The 16375-nt window shown below is 48.4% G+C and overlaps 1 protein-coding gene across 4 annotated transcripts in view; it reads right to left on the bottom strand.

Moving 5' to 3' along the window:
* Positions 1 to 12191, bottom strand: part of SLC38A4 (solute carrier family 38 member 4) — a 68688-nt gene extending 56497 nt beyond the window's left edge. Inside the window, exons 1-3 of one of the 4 annotated variants that reach the window (XM_084749114.1) lie at positions 12046 to 12191; positions 8018 to 8165; positions 7708 to 7792 (exon numbers count right to left, since the gene is read on the bottom strand). The gene's annotated coding sequence lies outside the window, so the exon portion shown is untranslated. Of the gene's footprint in view, positions 1 to 3235; positions 3351 to 6982; positions 7106 to 7707; positions 7848 to 8017; positions 8166 to 12045 lie in introns of those variants that run through there. The other 3 variants (XM_084749113.1, XM_084749117.1, XM_084749118.1) reach the window with 3 other exon arrangements.
* Positions 12192 to 16375: the final 4184 nt, after the last annotated feature.

Genomic DNA, 16375 nt, shown 5'->3' with positions numbered 1-16375 from the left:
TTTCACTTTTGTGTGGCTCTTCACTGCTGGTTGAATCCAGAGACTACCCAGAGACTATAGAACCCCGGCTGTAATTTTTCTTTTATCCAAGATGCAATGTGCAGCATCTAGACCTAAAACAGGAAGGCATTTTCTTTCCTAATGTCCATGGATAAGCAACATTCCACACTTGTAAAATCCAGAAGGGTCCTATTCCCTCTCAAGTCAGAGATGCAGACACTAAAGGCCTAATAGTCAAGTTCTGAGGTCTGTATTTTCCTTTCAGGCCATAACCTGTTAACTTTTTAAAGATGGCCCCATCAGTCTGAAAAGTCCTTATAACTAAATAAACCATAAAAATGACAACGACAGCATGACTGTCAGCCCAGCATTGTGCTGAGTGAAAACATAGCACTGGTGGTTCCCTCACCGTTGGAATACTATTATTATTACCCTAACCTACAAGTGAGGCGGCTGATGCTGAGAAAGATTGAGTACCTTACTCCAAGCCAAACCAATGAGAGTAGCGACCCAGGCCTCACAGTGCACTGTCCTCAGGTACCTGTATGTGTTGGCTGCTGTACACTTAGTCAAATTTCAGGCAAATTGTCAAAATTACCTGAGACAATATGCTTAAACAAAGGAAAGGCTCGTTTTGCCTCACAGTTCTAGGGGTTTTGAATAATGATCTCTTTTCTCTATTGCTTTGGAGCTGTGCTAAGGCAGTGAAGTGTGGTGTGGAGTTAAGACGCTCAAAGCAGTCAGGGAGGAACGAGGCCTAAAGTAACTGATGTCCCAATGTCCCCTTTGAGGGCTCCTACTGGTCCCAGCTGCTCCAACACAAAGGTTCTACCACCTTCAAATAGTCTCAACAGGCTTCAACAGAGCCATGAGCACCCGGGCCTTCCAAGAGTGAGGGGTGGGCGTTAATAGCCAAACCACAGCAGATGCGACGCACATGACGGAGTCTATGTCTCTGTGGTGTGTAGAACAGAAACCAGGAGGCTCAGCATGAGAGCGGGGCCAGGAGAGCAGGCTTCAGTGGGAAGGACACTTTGGCTTCAGGGAGAAAAGTCAGGGGGAAAAAGAAGATTTACCCCACTGCTGCCAAAACAATAAGTTCTGCGTTGCCTGAACTGGGAATGTTTGCATTTATTTGGTGGCTTGGTCTTCATGTGGGTCCCCTAGTAAGGGGAGCAGGGCTGTCTCTGACAAGGACTCTGCTGCCTGATTTTCGATCACTTCCCCATGGTGGGGCTGCCTTGTCAGGCCACTAAGGAAGAAGATGTACTTAGTCCTGCTATGACTTGATATGCTGGGGTAGGTTGTCGGGGGGCTCTCCTTTTCTGAGGGGTAGAGAAGGTGGAATAGGGCAAGAGGGAGGGAGGGTATAGCCAGCAGGAGAGGATGGAGGTAGCTACAATTAGGATGTAAAGTGAATTAATTAATTAATTTTTAAAAACAAGTTAAAAAAAAAGAAGAAAATGGTTTAAAAGAAAAAGCAGTCAACTCCTCCCACCATGTTCAAGAAAAAAAAAAAAACAAAGCCTGCAATGTTAGGAGCTGCGATCAATATATTTGCATTTCTTGTCATGTCTTCCCAATAACTGTCATCATTAGTTACGTAAGTAAAGGGCTGAGCACCAGAGACAGGATACCAAAATTCAGTGGGCCTTTTGTTCAGTCCCTGACTTACCACAGGTGCTCACTGTAGCAAGTTTATAGGACTGAGGTAAGTCCTGCCACAGGTTGAGGGTCTCCTGATCTCTCTCTCTCTCTCTCTCTCTCTCTCTCTCTCTCTCTCTCTCTCTCTCTCTCTCTCACACACACACACACACACACACACACACACACACACACACACACACGCACAGATATATGCACAGAGACATAGACACAGGCACACACACACATACACACAAACACATACACACACACACACACTGGACAATATTGTATACCTTTTTCTCCCCACCCCGCTGGGGTGGGGGTGTGAACATCTGACTAGGGAAAGCTGCGGAAGGTGGGAGAGACCCCAACTTTCTGGGCACTATTTGAAACGACATCACTCCCTCAGACATCTGCAGCTCTCACCAATATGCTAAACAAGAATGTCACAGATTTTTTTTTAAATGTGACATGAAATATTGCTTAACAATGAAAAAACACAAAACTACTGGCTTATGCATCAATTTGAACGGATCTTAGGGCTGCATATAGACTGGAGAGAGTAGGACTATGGCAGCCTCAAAAAGAACATACAGGATGATTGCGTTTATGTGACATCCTCAAAAAAAAGAAAAAGGAAAGAAAGAAAAGAAAAACTCAGCAACAGAAAAAACCTAGATCCCAGAGTAGGAAGAAAGAGATGGACTTCGTGATAAAGGGGCCTGCACAGGCCAGATCTTAGTGGCCATGCAAGTTCTGTCTCTTGACCGGCTCCAGTCACACAGATCTGTGTGTGTGATAACGTGACAGAGAGACCGTACCCACCTACTGTTACCAGGTTTCTGGCTTTGATGCTGTGTTAAAGTGTGTCAGAAGTGACTACCACAGAAAACTGGGACCTACAGGTGCACGGTGGCCCCATGCTAAGCCCACCAGCATGCACGCACGAGGCCCTGTCTTCACTCTCCAGCACCAGGCGGGAGGCAGAGGGAAGGAAGGAGGAGTGACTCTGAGGGAGATACCCCGCCCTCTCTATCCCATTTGCTATCAATATGGAAAACCCATAGGAGACTGTGGACTCCTCTTTATAGAAAGGACAGTTAAATGACAGCAAGGCAACATGTGCCAATAAAGTGCCCGTCGCGTTTCTCAAGTTTGCTGTTATAACAAATTCCTTGGAAAGCCAGAGCCAAGCCAGTGCTTCCTGGATCGGAACTGTCGGGTTCTATCCAGTTCTGTCCAGCTAACACTGTGGCAACTGGATGCTTCTGCGACATCTACAAAGCTCGGCTGGAAACTTCCGCTCTTAGGTGAGAGTACCTAGTCGCAAAGGTCAGGCTGGTCACACAGCTTTTAGAGGAGGCGCTGCATGGGTGCAACAGGTCCCTCCTATGTGGACAAATAAGATACACGGCCCAGAGCAGAAGTTTCCAGCCTCTGAGGCCAGTGGATGCCTTCCTCACCCTCTGTAGATCTTTCCCACGCTACCTTGCCAAGTTCACTACCCCCGCTCCCCCTCCCCCCCCCAGCTCCTCGGGCTGGCCCTTCTCTCCAAGGTACCCAGTCATAGCAAAAGCAGCTGGCGAACCTGTGCGTGTGGTGTCCCAGCCAGTGACTTTGGTCCTCCCCGTTCCGCCCGGAGGCTCATGCTGGGCTCCTGGACATCCCAGATACCCCGCAGGGGCTCTAGCAGCCAGCGGCCCTGCGAACAGCTGTGGGCCCAAGCCGCCTCCAGGTGAATGGCGTTCTTCCCTTTTCTTCTTCAACATTTTATAGCACCAGGATTGTGCCCGATGTTATACACTTATGCCAAAACAAAGAGCAAAGTCCTTGTCCTGAGGAGCAGGGCCTCGGAAAAGGAGCAAATGACGCAAGGTAAAAAAGGACATGACTAACAGGCACACTGGGCAGGTGGAAAGTTCAGGAGGAGTGAAGGTAAAACCAAGACTCTCAATGGCTCAGCACAAGGAAGTCACAGCCCCATGGGCGACTGCCGAGAGCCGGGTGCAAACACCCCACCCAGTGTTTCCCAGACTCCCTATAACCTATGAGGTGTGCACTGTTGTTGCGTGGCACTGGGAAACCTGAATGTCTTTCAGCTTGCACAGCTCGAGTGTTACAAAGTTCAGTGCAGGACTCCCAAGTGCTCTGCAGACGTGAAATGGTTTGCTTCCCACAGGCCCTGTGAGGCAGGAAGCAGTGTGTTCCCCAGTTTCACAGGTACACAGTGAAACCGACAGGCTATCTTGCCCAAGGTCACTCTAGTATAAGACAGAAGAGTCACAGAGTGAATCCTGAACACCCGAGTGACCCAGCCCAGACACAAACCCTGAAAGCTCAGCCCTCCAGGCCTTGAGCACAGACTCCCTAGCCAAATGCAGCCACGGGCCCTACATGTGACCACAGCTTATAAACTGGCGCATTGACTGTCCGCAGACTATCAGAAAAAGAAGCAAGTTTTCCTTTTCTTCGTGTGTGCAACAAACGTGTACCAACTGTCTGGAGAGTGTGCATGGCAATGGGTGTCAGTAGTTAACAGGAGCCAAAGGGGAGAGAAAACGGAGCTGAAGACATCGTCCGTTTGAATGACAGAGGCACTCTTGGTCAAGAGCAGGAGAGGCCAGCCACCAGGACACACTGCCTTCGTGTCCTTCAGGGAATGGCACCATTCTCCAGGCTGGACTGGCTAGCGTGAGACTTAGTCAGTCATTTTCCCCTCCTTTATTCCTTTATTTCCTTCCCTTTAGTTGTGGTAGCTTTCTTTCTTTCTTTCTTTCTTTCTTTTTTTTTTTTTTTTTTTTTTTGCTTTTCTTGGTGTAGCTTTTTCTTCACACTTGAAACACTGTCCCCAGGAAGGAAGAAGGAGACCCATGAGGTTCTGGAAACTAACAGAACTTTAAGGCTGAGAAGCTCAGAAGGATTCTACTAAGCAATTTCTGGGAGGGGTCTCTTCAGTAGAACTCCTATAAACTGAGCAGGGAGCCCCGTGCATGCAGCTGGCATGAGACCTCCCTATGCTGACGCGGGCTTTTGTGATATGCAGCTGTGGTCTTTCATTCATCCACATTCCTGTGAGTACCCGCACATCAACAAATCACCCCCAGGAAAACGTGCTAGTTCCCTCATCTGGGCTGGGGGGAAATCGCTAATTTGCTCCATCACGGGTTCTTATCTGAGGTGAATGGACATGTTTCACTTTTTCCCAGGAAAAGTCACATGCACACATGCACACACATGCACACACATGCACACACATGCACATCACCCCCCACCCCCACTCCCACCCCCCGCCTGCCTTTCTCGCTCTCGATCTCTCTCTTTCTCTCCCTCTCTTAAGGGGTTAGCTCCAGGGAGGGAGGACCTGAGTTCAGGTCTGCAACACCTGTGTAGAAGCTGGGCATGTCAGTACATGTCTGTAGCTCTAGAGCTGGAAACAAGAGGAAACAGGCAGTCGCCCAGATCTCCTGGCCAGCCAGCGTATGAAATAGGTGAGATCCGGGCTCCCTAATAGATACTGTGTCAAGGAATAAAATGGGTCACGGTAGAGAAAGGCACCCAACATGGACCTCTGGCCTCCACATATGCACATCAGCCATGTGCCAATACATACATACGAATCCACCAAACAGAAACACTTGTTAGCATTTAAACATCTCAAATAATGCTAGCGAGTAGTAAAAGCAACAGCATCCTTAGTAATAGCTATCTCATACTGAGTGCTGAGGGTACACCAGACATCAGAGCAAACATTCCACAAGGAATAAATTGCTCACTCGCTTCTTCTAATCCACTGAGGCAGGCACCACTATCCTGTGTCACTGAGGAAGAGGGCCTGCTCAAAGACTTAATGCTAAGCTGTGATGCTTAATCTAGTGAAAGAAACATCTGGGGAACCTGTATGCCTCGATAACTCTGAACTCCCTCTTACTAGCCTCCTGACGAGGAGCTTACAAGTGCAGATATGACAGAGAAGCAAGGCGGTCCCCAATCCCACAGAGAAAAGGCAAAACTGCTACAGAAGCTCCCTTAGGATTGACCTTGGAAGCTAATCTTCAAAATGTATTTTGAAAAGCCATAAACATCTGTGGAAGCAGGATGATGTTTGTTGGTTTGTTGGTTTTGCTGGTTTGTTTGATTATCTGTCTCCCTGTTCTTACCACGGGGCGGAGCAAATGCCGTGTGCTCAGAAATGCTGGTTGAATAATGCATTAGTCTCTAATGGAGGATAATAAAGTAAACAGTTAAGTCTGACCGTACAATTTGCTTTATGGAAGGGGGTGAGGTTTGAGTGCTTCATCATAAATTTGGGGGGGGTCACCTCTTATTTATCGTGACTGTGATTCTGTTTTTCTGCTTCTCCCATGGCTTTCCATCCTATCATGATATATAGTACATGTCTGTATGTCTGTTTTCTTCCCTCCCAGTTTGCTGCTTTTAATGAGACAAGCAGGAACTTTGTCTTGGGGGAAAAAATCTTGATTCTCCTGTCATTTATTTACCAACTCTAGGGTCACTGGCTTTTTCCTGAAGGCAGTGGTCTTCAACCTTCCTGAGGCTGCGACACTTTAACACAGTTCTTCATGTTGGGGGGACCACCACACACACATACACACACACACACACACACACACACACACACACACACCCGGCAACGATTCATAACAGTAGCAAAGTTATAGTTAGGAAGTAGCAACGAAATAATTTTATGGTTGGGGGTCAGCACAGCATAAGAAAGGGCCATAGCGTTAGGAACGTTAAGAACCACTGATTTAATTCTTCCATCATAGACCCATAGCTGAAAAATCAAACATCAAGTACCTCAAATCTCCAGCTTCCTGGAGGACTCAAACCCCCAGGCACTCAAATCCCTCTAGTCAACCACCCTCGCCTAGGGCTCAGGTTCAGTTTGCCCCTTTCCTCCAACTGGGTCAGCCGCACTGAAGCATCACAGGCCTGGGGAGGGGGCGGGGGTTCTCTCCGCCTCTGGCTCTCCCGCCAGAGGGCCATGAGGGTCCATTCCCACGAGCCCCACCCCAGTCCCCACCCGAAGAACCACTTGTGGGATCCACGGACCAAGACCGATATCTGTTCCCAGCAGTCTGTTCCCACTCTTGAAGTGCACGCCGGAAAAAGTTGCTCCTTACAGACCCTTAGACCCTTCTGCCACCTTCCGTCTTCCGTCCTCTGCCTCCCACCTCCCTGGCCCATTTCCCTCTCCTCTTAAGTCTTCCATCTGTGCCCGAGACCCCAAACTCCTGCTCCTGCCCGGTTTTGGTGCCTACTGTTTGGCCAGCCAGGCAGGTCCAAGCTCCCACAAGATCCCACAGGAACCCACCATGTGGAAAGCAGCTTCCGCTCTTAAGCTAGACCCGTGCAGACAACCCTCACTTTCTCCAAAGCTCTTGAGACTCTAATGAGTTCCAACCCAAAGCCCCGGCACTCCTGGTGCACACCGGTCTTCTGCCTTCGGGGTCCAACTATCAACTCTCAAGAGACCCAGAGTCTATTTAAAACCCTGCACCCTGCGTCGCCCGCCCCCCTTCCTCACCCCCACCCCCTGGGAACACAGGCACATTTCCAGCGGCTTTTTCCAGCGGCTCGGGTAACACCTTGCAGGCAGGATCCCCAGGCGTGTGGAGCCAGCTCCGCGGAAGGGTCCGACCCTCTCTGCAAAGCAGTTACTGTGGTGGTCCCAGATCGAAATCCTAGGACCCAGGGACCTCCCAGCCTGGGCAAAACGGTGCCCCAGTCTCCGGGAGATGGCCACGCTGAAGGCTCAGGAACCATCAGTGGGAAAAGAAGCCCCCATAACATCCCGCTCAAGTACGCTACCCTCCCTTCGCCTGCCCTGGTTTACTTTATTTCAAGTCACTGTAGTTTTTCGGAATATAAGAATTAGGGACAGTCAAAAAATTCTGACCCTAGATGATACCGAGACCTATATGCCCACGTGTGCGTGTCCTCACGCGTACACTTAAAAGTCCACACAAGCTAAGATCCAGCGCTAAGTGCCCACGCTGACACATTTTTAAAAGAGAAAATACACTATATTTCACTCACCCTCTTTTCTACCCTCTTTGGGTTGGAATCCAAGAGAAGTGGCGGCAAGGGTTAGGTTGAAAGACCCTTCTTTTCTTTTCGCTTCCTAAAGAATGGAAATTTCCGTCCTATGATAGGGGGCAGCATCCCCTGGCTCCTTCCTGAGGACCCTCCCCTCTAGCCCAGCCACCAATAGCAGCCCAGCAACCTGAGCTGTCAACCGAAGCATCTTCCCAGGTGGAGCTAGCTGCCCAGCTGTCCCTTAGAGGGAAGCCTGGAGCCCAGGAGCCCAATGGAGGCTCTCCCTCCACCCACCCTGGGCCCTTGTTACCAGTGATCTTGCTATGGGCTTATTTTCGACAATTTAGTTTCTTCATTTTTGGGGGATTTTCCTGTGTGCAAGGACTCTGAATGATCTCCATCTTTAAGCAGGTGAAAGTATTCAGTGTCTAGTATTCATCAGGAACTGCAAAGCTGACCTTCACGTTAAAAAAAAAAAGCAGAAAGAAAGAAAGAAAAAAAAGAAAAAGAAAAAGAAGAAAAGAAAGGAAAAAGGAAAAAGAATAACAAGTAGAAATTTTGAGCACAGTAAAAGTCTCTTTATGCAAAACAAAGTTGGCCTTGCCAGGACTTACCTGTGGGTCTATCCTGTAATTTTCTCCTCTGGAGTCCTAACTTAAATATACATGACACCCCAGTATATATTGACACTATAATAAACTATATCTTCTGATAATAAACCATATCTTCTGCTTGTTAGAGGGTCTTAAGGAAAAGTATGCATGTGAAACCATTTTCTGATACTAAGCATAGTTTTTGCTTCAAAGAAAGCATATGTTAAATAAATAAATAAATAAATAGAAAGCTCATGTTTATTTAATAATCATCCATTGTCATTCTTTTTGGGAGGAGGAAGAGGTTCACCAGTGAAGACTTGACCTCAGAGGATTTAACAGACTCATCAGGGACACAGAGTGCTTTCTGAACCCTCACACGCCCAATGTAAATTAATTCAGAGCTGCCAGTCTCACTGTTTGTCCTTATGAAGAACACCTAGCCCCATGAATTTTATAGCTCCTGAATTCTTGGAGCAGTATAGTAATGTGGGCAGCACTTTAGAAGTTCAAAAGATGTAACAACAGAAATGCATGCATACTAATAAGGAAAACTCAAAAGATTCTATTTCTCTCTCTCTCTCTCTCTCTCTCTCTCTCTCTCTCTCTCTCTCTCTCTCTCTCTCACACACACACACACACACACACACACACACACACACACACACACACATACACACACACACCACTAATTCAACAGCAGGGTGGCACAATACATAACTTCTATCACAACATGATTTTGTAACCTCAAAAGAAAGCACACTATATAAGAAATATATTGAGAAATTAGAGTGGTGTAGCAAGCCTGGTCAAATAAGACGTATACATTTTTTGGGTTCTCCTGGCAAGACGTTCATATTCTGTGGAGTTAGGAAATAGGAGAATGACTTTAAAGTCCCGTTCAGCTTGTTGAAACTGGATTTTATTTAAACTATGGTATCTCTCTGCTGAGTCTTCTTTAATGAAGTGTATGTAGTAAGTATGCTATAGTGAACTGTGAACAGGTCAGAGCGGCTAGGCCAGGAGAAGCAAGTCAGCAGCAGAAGAAAGCAGGTTTGCATCTGTCGGTGCCTGCCGCCCTGAGACACAGCAGAAGCAAAGGCAGGCCTGTAAACAAAGCATCAGCGATGCGAAAGCACGCATGGTGGTGGACAGCTCCTTCAAGAAGCGGCTCGCGACCAAGGTGTGTTCCTGTATAACAGCCCAAGTTTTAAGAAACAAAAATCCTATTATCCATTTTTTTCCTTCTTGTTTTTTTTTTATTAAAAACAATTATTTATGTATATGGGTGCTCTAGGGGCACGTGTGTCTGTGTAACAGGGGCATGCTGGTGCCTTCAAGCCAGAAGAAGGTGTCAGATGCCCTGGAATCAGAGTTCTAGGAAGTTGTGGGGCAGCACATGGGTGGTGGGAATCAACACCAGGTCCTATGCAAGAGCAGCAAGTGCCCCAGCCAACTGTTTGATTGTTTGTTTTTCAAGACAGGGTTTCTCTGTGTAGCCTTGGCTGTCCTGGACTCACTTTGTAGTCCAGGCTGGCCTCAAACTCACAGCGATCCGCCTGCCTCTGCCTCCCAAGTTCTGGGATTAAAGGCGTGCTCCACCACCGCCCAGCCCCCCAGCCAACTTTTTAATAAATGATTTAATCAGTTCTTGGCATCTGGACCTTAGCTAGTACAAAAAAAAAAAAAAGATCAAAAGCTATGGTTCGTTGCCTGATTTAATAGCAAACTCTGGGTTATTCATTTATATACACTGGTAATATGAATCCAGTTGTGGGCTAAGGGAAAATGATGCTAATTTCATCTATAAAGCGTTGACAGTCTGATGAAAGTGCAAATCGCTCATCCTTCGTGGTGACTGTACTTCAACAGAGTTGCAGAAGGCCTCACAGTTATGGGGAGGCAACTAAGAAGGCTTGTATCTCTGTACTATGAAAAGTTGATGTGAAAAGCCATGTAGCAATGACCCAGTTCCTCAAGGGTTGTTTAAACCAGTGTCTGGAAGGACAGGAAACCGATTGACTAGGTGTATGAATGCCAGACCCCTCTCTGAAACACATTTGGTTTTAGCATGAGGTCATTCACCGGCCTTAGAGGAGACAAGCTCTACTCTAACTTTATAATCACCACCCTGGAACAAATTAGTTACATTCTAGTGCCTCGGTTTCTCTGAAAAATAGACAATTGTTGACACACTGTTGCCTAGACTAAATTATTTTCATACTATCACAAGCTCGCCTGGTGATGAAAGTGATGTTAGTGCCGGAGAGGGAGGATTAAGAACCAGTTAGGGGCTTCTCACACTTCCTAAAGCTTCTCCACTTAAAATAGCTCCACTCAGCCGGGCGTGGTGGTGTACACCTTTAATCCCAGCACTTGAGAGGCAGAAGCAGGCAGATCTCTATGAGTTCAAGGCCAGCCTGGTCTACAAAGAGAGTCCAGGACAGCCAGGGCTACACACAGAGAAACCCTGCCTTGAAAAAAAAAAATATATATATATATATATACATATATATCTGTGTGTGTATGTATGTATGTATGTATGTATGTATGTATGTATGTATGTATATATCTCCACTTAAAAATCTGGAAGCAGCTTTACATGCCGACAAACAGTCAAACACACCAAGGCCTCTACTCTCTTTTCCTGCTCTGACCCTCGGGGCACCCACCATATGCTTCCTAACTGGGTATTCTAAAGGCCTCAGTGGCCCACAGCTTCCTAAGGCCGGTAGCCTTCCACACGGCACTGTCCCCTCTTTCCTGGAAACACTGCTATGGGATTGTCCCTGACAACTTTACCTTTTCTCACCACTCAAGCCCGAGCTCCTATGTGAGTGGCTAGGGTGGTTTCTCGTGGTGAGGGTTGGGGGAGGGGAAAGGGGGTACTGCCCCACCTACACGAAACATTGGAGAACATGACACAGAATCGCCTCTGTGCTCTCCACACAACTGCCACTGGTCCATCAGCATTCCCTTTCCTGTTTCACGGGAGGCCAGCGTCCGTTCCACCCCACCTCTGAGGGAGCTTTCACAGAAAAGGTCAGCAAGAGGTTGGCCCTGGTCTCTCACTGACAGACCTCCTAGGCCTCTCCCGGGAGAGCTCCTAGGCCAACCTTCAAGAGCACATACATTTAGGACCGCGTGCATGTGGCAAGCCCAGGGAGCAAGGTGTCTGAGAAGAGCATTCTTGGCCAGAAATAAGGGCTCACCTGACTGCTAAAGGAACACTGTTAGGTCATTCCCTTGGGTGCTACCATTTCTGAGGGGTCTCTTGCTTCTGGACTCCATCTTGCCTATAAATCGCTCCAGATTTGTGCACTGTGACACCCCCTCCCCCATCACTTTTCCTCAGAAAACCACACTCACTGATTCTCCTCTTTGACAGACTTTGGCTGGGTGCCTCCTAACCAATAGGTATGAGAAGACAGGTGTGAACAGGGACAGTGCTGTCCTCGTGGAGATCGGCATGTGGCAGGAGAAAGTATTTTAATCAGAGCGTGATGCAAAGGCATGTAAAGTGACTGCAACTGCCTTGGAGGGTAGACTTCACTAAGCGAATAGTGGCGGATGAGTTGGGGGAGGGGGGGGCTGCCTGGCCTGCTCATCTGGCTGTAGCTCAGTCATGCTTGCATGCCTGTGAGAGGCAGCTCTGTCTGGATAGCACTCCTGAGGTGGGGGGTGGGGGGAGCATATGGTCTGTCCCTCTGAAGCCATGGCCTCAGGAGCAGGAAGAACACCTCACCTGCTCCTCAGGTGTTCTCGCCTCGTTCTCCCCAGAGCTTGGCAGGCACATGGTTCCAAACAGGATGAAAGAGGGACTCTGGTTTCACTTCCGCCTTCCTGTCAGGCTGCCTGGGTGGCCTCATCACACAGAGCACCATGGCTCACTCACCATCAGGTTGTTCGCTTGGCTTCTCTGAGGGGAAATGATCACATCTTGTGTGTGTACATGCGGGGGTGGTGGTGGGGTGGCAGATGCTTTCTGATGCGGAATTTCCTGTGGATGTGACAGACAAAGGAAGGATAAATTTCTACCTCATCTTACCATAAAGAGTTCAGGGGATGGTTTCAGAGCTGAAGGAATCCGTTAACTGGGCAGAGTCTGGGTGAATCTAGCCTAACGTGGGGAGCTTGGTTACCTGAGTTTCAAGAAAAGCACAGCAGAGGGAGACGCCGTTAAACCTTAGACAAACAAGCAAAACCATGAGAGGGTCGACTTGAAGCTGTGATTTACAGTCAGCCCCCCCCACCTGTTCTTAAACCTGTGTTGACGTATTGCAGCAGGCTGCGTGTTAGGAAAGACGTGTTGCAAGAGTCTGCAATATTTAATGAGTAAAGGACAAAGTCATATCGTGCTACCAAGTGAATTCATAGGAACCGGGGGGAACCCTGCCCAGTGAACTTGACCATTCCTCTTCAACGGGATGAATCAGTGAGTGAGTGAGTGAGTCTGTCGCTGAATACAAACTCCAGGTGTCCTCATCACGTTGTGTCTTCTGTCTATAAACTCGTTACTCTGCCTCCTGTGCTTTCCCTTTGAGACGATCCCACGATATAGGGTCCGCCTCTTTTGCTACACGCCTTTCCTTTCACACGGCTTAGATCGGTGCTTGGTAGAGAAGTACACTGAAAGGAATGTGGTGTGGGTGCACATCCTAACTTCCTCTAGCCTACAGGATCCCAGCATCCCTGTCTGTCCACTGTCTCACTCACCCTTCCAAAGCCAGAAGGTTTGTTCTGGGGCCAGGGAGATGGCTCAGCCAGTAAAGTGCTCACCTCACAGGCAGGAGGGCCTGAGTCTGGATCCTGAACACCCACTTTAAAAGGCGTTGTTTAAAATGCCATGGTTGGGGGCAGGGGGGCAGGGCAAGGACAGTTGGAGGAGCCTGGGGTCTGCTGGTCAGCCAGTATAGCGAAGTGCTAAGCTGTAGTTTGAATGAGAAATCTTATTTCAGAAATGGAGTGTGATTGAGAAAGACATCCAAGATTAATCTCTGGCCAACAAGCACATGTGCACGCACGAGCACACACACACACACACTCCAGGGAAGGAGGAATAGAGGTAGGGGGAAAAAAGGTAGGTTGAGAGCACAAAGGTCATAATGCAGATGGCACTAGTAGAGCCAGGAATATTAAATGCATGCAGGGCTGTCTTTTCAAGGAAAAAGATTAACAACTCGTTCTCTGCCCAGAAGGCTGGCTGGGATTGGAGGTTGCCTTGGTAACCTCTGTGCTATCTGTAGGGCCAAGGTCATACCTGGCTCCCCTCAGGCTCCCACAGCCAGGCCTGGAGGTGGCTAATAACCCAGATGACCTCTGTGCTTACCGTAAGGCTGAGCTCATGCGGGCTTCCCCTCTAGGCCCTTAAGATAACACACAGGCTATCTTGAGAGCCCATCTACCTGTCTTCATGCAAGTAGTGGCATGTTCCTTGGGAAGAGCTTTGAAATCATGCCTCCGTGTGCACATGGGATTATCTGTTACACCGGGAAACTTCTTTCCAAATTGCACTGTACTTAAATGGTTCCTCATGCTGTGATGGTGACCACCCCCCCCCAGCCACAACATTATTTTTGTTGCTACTTCCTAGCTGTAATTCTGCTACCATTGTGAATCATAATGCAAACAGCTGTGTTTTCTGATGGTCTTAGGTGACCCCTGTGAAAGGGTCGTTCGACTCCCAAAGGGTTGTGGCCGCTGCTCTAGAAATTTGAACCAATGCGGGGCTACCGAGTCTTGGTGAACCAATTTCCTTCCTGCCTCACGCGGATCATTGTTCTGCTGTTTCTGGTGTTTGCAGAGACCACCCCCTCATACACACACCCCCATGGGGTGGGGAGAGAAAAAGAGATATTATTCTACTCAATAGAAAATATGAAAATGATTCATGCTGCCCAAATATGGTGTCACCAGACGAAAGCAAAGCCACCCTTTTCTCATCTTATCACAAACTTGTTTTTCTTCAGGTCTCCTTAGGTTGACTACTTAGGGCAGACAGCCTTAAGGCACCGCCAATACAAAAGCTCACCAAGAGTTCTCCTGCTTTCCTGTGCAGCAAGCCCTGAAATGACTTCTATCATGGCGGCTTACAGACTGCCCTCCTCTATCGGGTAGACCCTGTGGAAACGAACGGCCATTTGGGTGCCTGGATACGTCTTTAGCTTTCTCTCACCCCACGGAAGGTGGCGTCCCCATGTCCCCACACTGTCATCCCTCTCCACACAGAACCCACTGTGCGGTAGAGGATGAGACCCTACTGCCGTGGAGGGCCACAGGCTAAGGGCCTCTTGCTAATTCACCAACAATCTGGGGACTGCCGGAGACAGAAACAAGTAAGACATCTTTGCTCTAAAGCATTTGCCGTCTAGTAGATGGGTGTGAAATAAAGTCTCTCCTGAGGGAGAGACTGTTGAGAGGCCAAGGTCGAAGAGTAAACGTGAAGAAATGTGAGGGAATCAGCCTTCCTGGAGAAGTTCCCTGAGCACACCTACCATAACTTTCTCCAAAGCATACCTGCTGCTAACTGTTTCTCTTACCTAACATTAGAAAGAGGCTGCTTCCTGAGAAAGGCCTGTATTTTTACAGCAAAATAAAATCACTTCAGAGGAACCAAATGGTGAATGAATCTCCACGGAATTTCAGACAGTAGGGAAGAAATGTACATAACCCCGCGGTCTCCAACTGCTGACAGGGCAACCAGACAACCCCCAGGGCTCCACTCTAAAGGAGACGCTTTGCTTGTAATTTGTACTGGGGGCCTTGAATCTGTCTTTCAGTTCTACACACCACCAATGCCACCAGCAAACCAAAGCAGCAGTTCTCAATCTTCAGGTCAGGACCCCTTTGGGGGTCGAAGGACCCTCTTTCTCAGATATCCTGCATATCAGATACTTACATCAGGATTCATAACAGCAGCAAAATTATAGCTAAGAAGTCGCCACAAACATAATTTTATGATGGGGGGGTGGGTACCACAGCATAAAGAACTGTATTAAAGGGTGGCAGCATTAGGAAGGCTGAGAACCACTGACCTAAAGTATTGTCAAACTTGGAAAACACGTCTTTATCTCCTGAAGCTGCAGAGGCTCCTGGCCAGCCCAACCCTACCCTTTCCAAAGGCAACAACAGTGAATGGATGACCCAGGCTTAACTGGGCTCTTAGTGCTCAGGGGTCATTCTCACTTGTGGGTGCTAGAATTCCATCTGTTTCTCCCTCGGCTATCCTAGAGCTCCTGACACGAGGCCCGTGAATTTCACTCAGCATGCTGGAGCCAACTGGCCTGAACAAGCTACAGGTTTGTAAAGCAGGCTCTCTGGCCGAGTGATAGTACAAGCCACTCCTTAATCTTGCCCTGGGCCTAAGGCATCAAAGTCTGTACAGTGAGCTTCCCAGGAACACACAGACGGCAGCAGGCTCCTACGGGGCTCTTGTCCCCTTTAAGAACAGAACTATCTAGACCGGGCTCACCCACTAAGGAAGTAAATCTGAGGGGACGGAAGTGAGGGGAACCTGAAGGGTCCGGTCACACCATGCGATGCTATGAGTGAGCTGAAGGGTATAACTTACAGGTCCTGCCTCCAGGATGAACCTGGGAAGGCTAGTGGGTAGAGTGAGACAGAGGAGAAGTGTTGTGACAGAACGTTTCGTCACAGAGCTCTCTGATTGTGGCACTGGGAACAGAGGGAGAATGCCGGTGCCTCCAACAACGCTTGGGTCCGGGGCAAGCTACCGGGAAAGAATTTGGGTAGAAGAAAAATATGAAGAAACCAACCCATTGCCAACTCTGAAACTCCAAGTGACTCAAAGTAGGATCTCTGGATGTGGGGTTTACCTAGACTGAGGTGGAGCCCTATGGCAGCTCCGAGAGACAGCCATGCGCAGAGAGAGAGCCCGGTGGAGCAGGGCAGGGGTGAAGCGCCCAGATGCTGCAAGTGAAAGTCAGGAGCCAGAGTGAGCCCTGCTGCGACTGCTCCCCAGGAAGAGCGCCTCTATGACCTCATCCCCAAGGGGAAGTGACCGTGAAGGGAACAGAACCCTGGTTAGGTACAAGGAAAGCACTCATTTCCATTTT

This window comes from Acomys minous, assembly GCF_964271855.1.
Source record: "Acomys minous genome assembly, chromosome: 12".
NCBI lineage: Eukaryota > Metazoa > Chordata > Mammalia > Rodentia > Muridae > Acomys > Acomys minous.
Note: the sequence above shows the minus strand (reverse complement) of the source record. Positions and strands in the feature narration are given on the sequence as shown.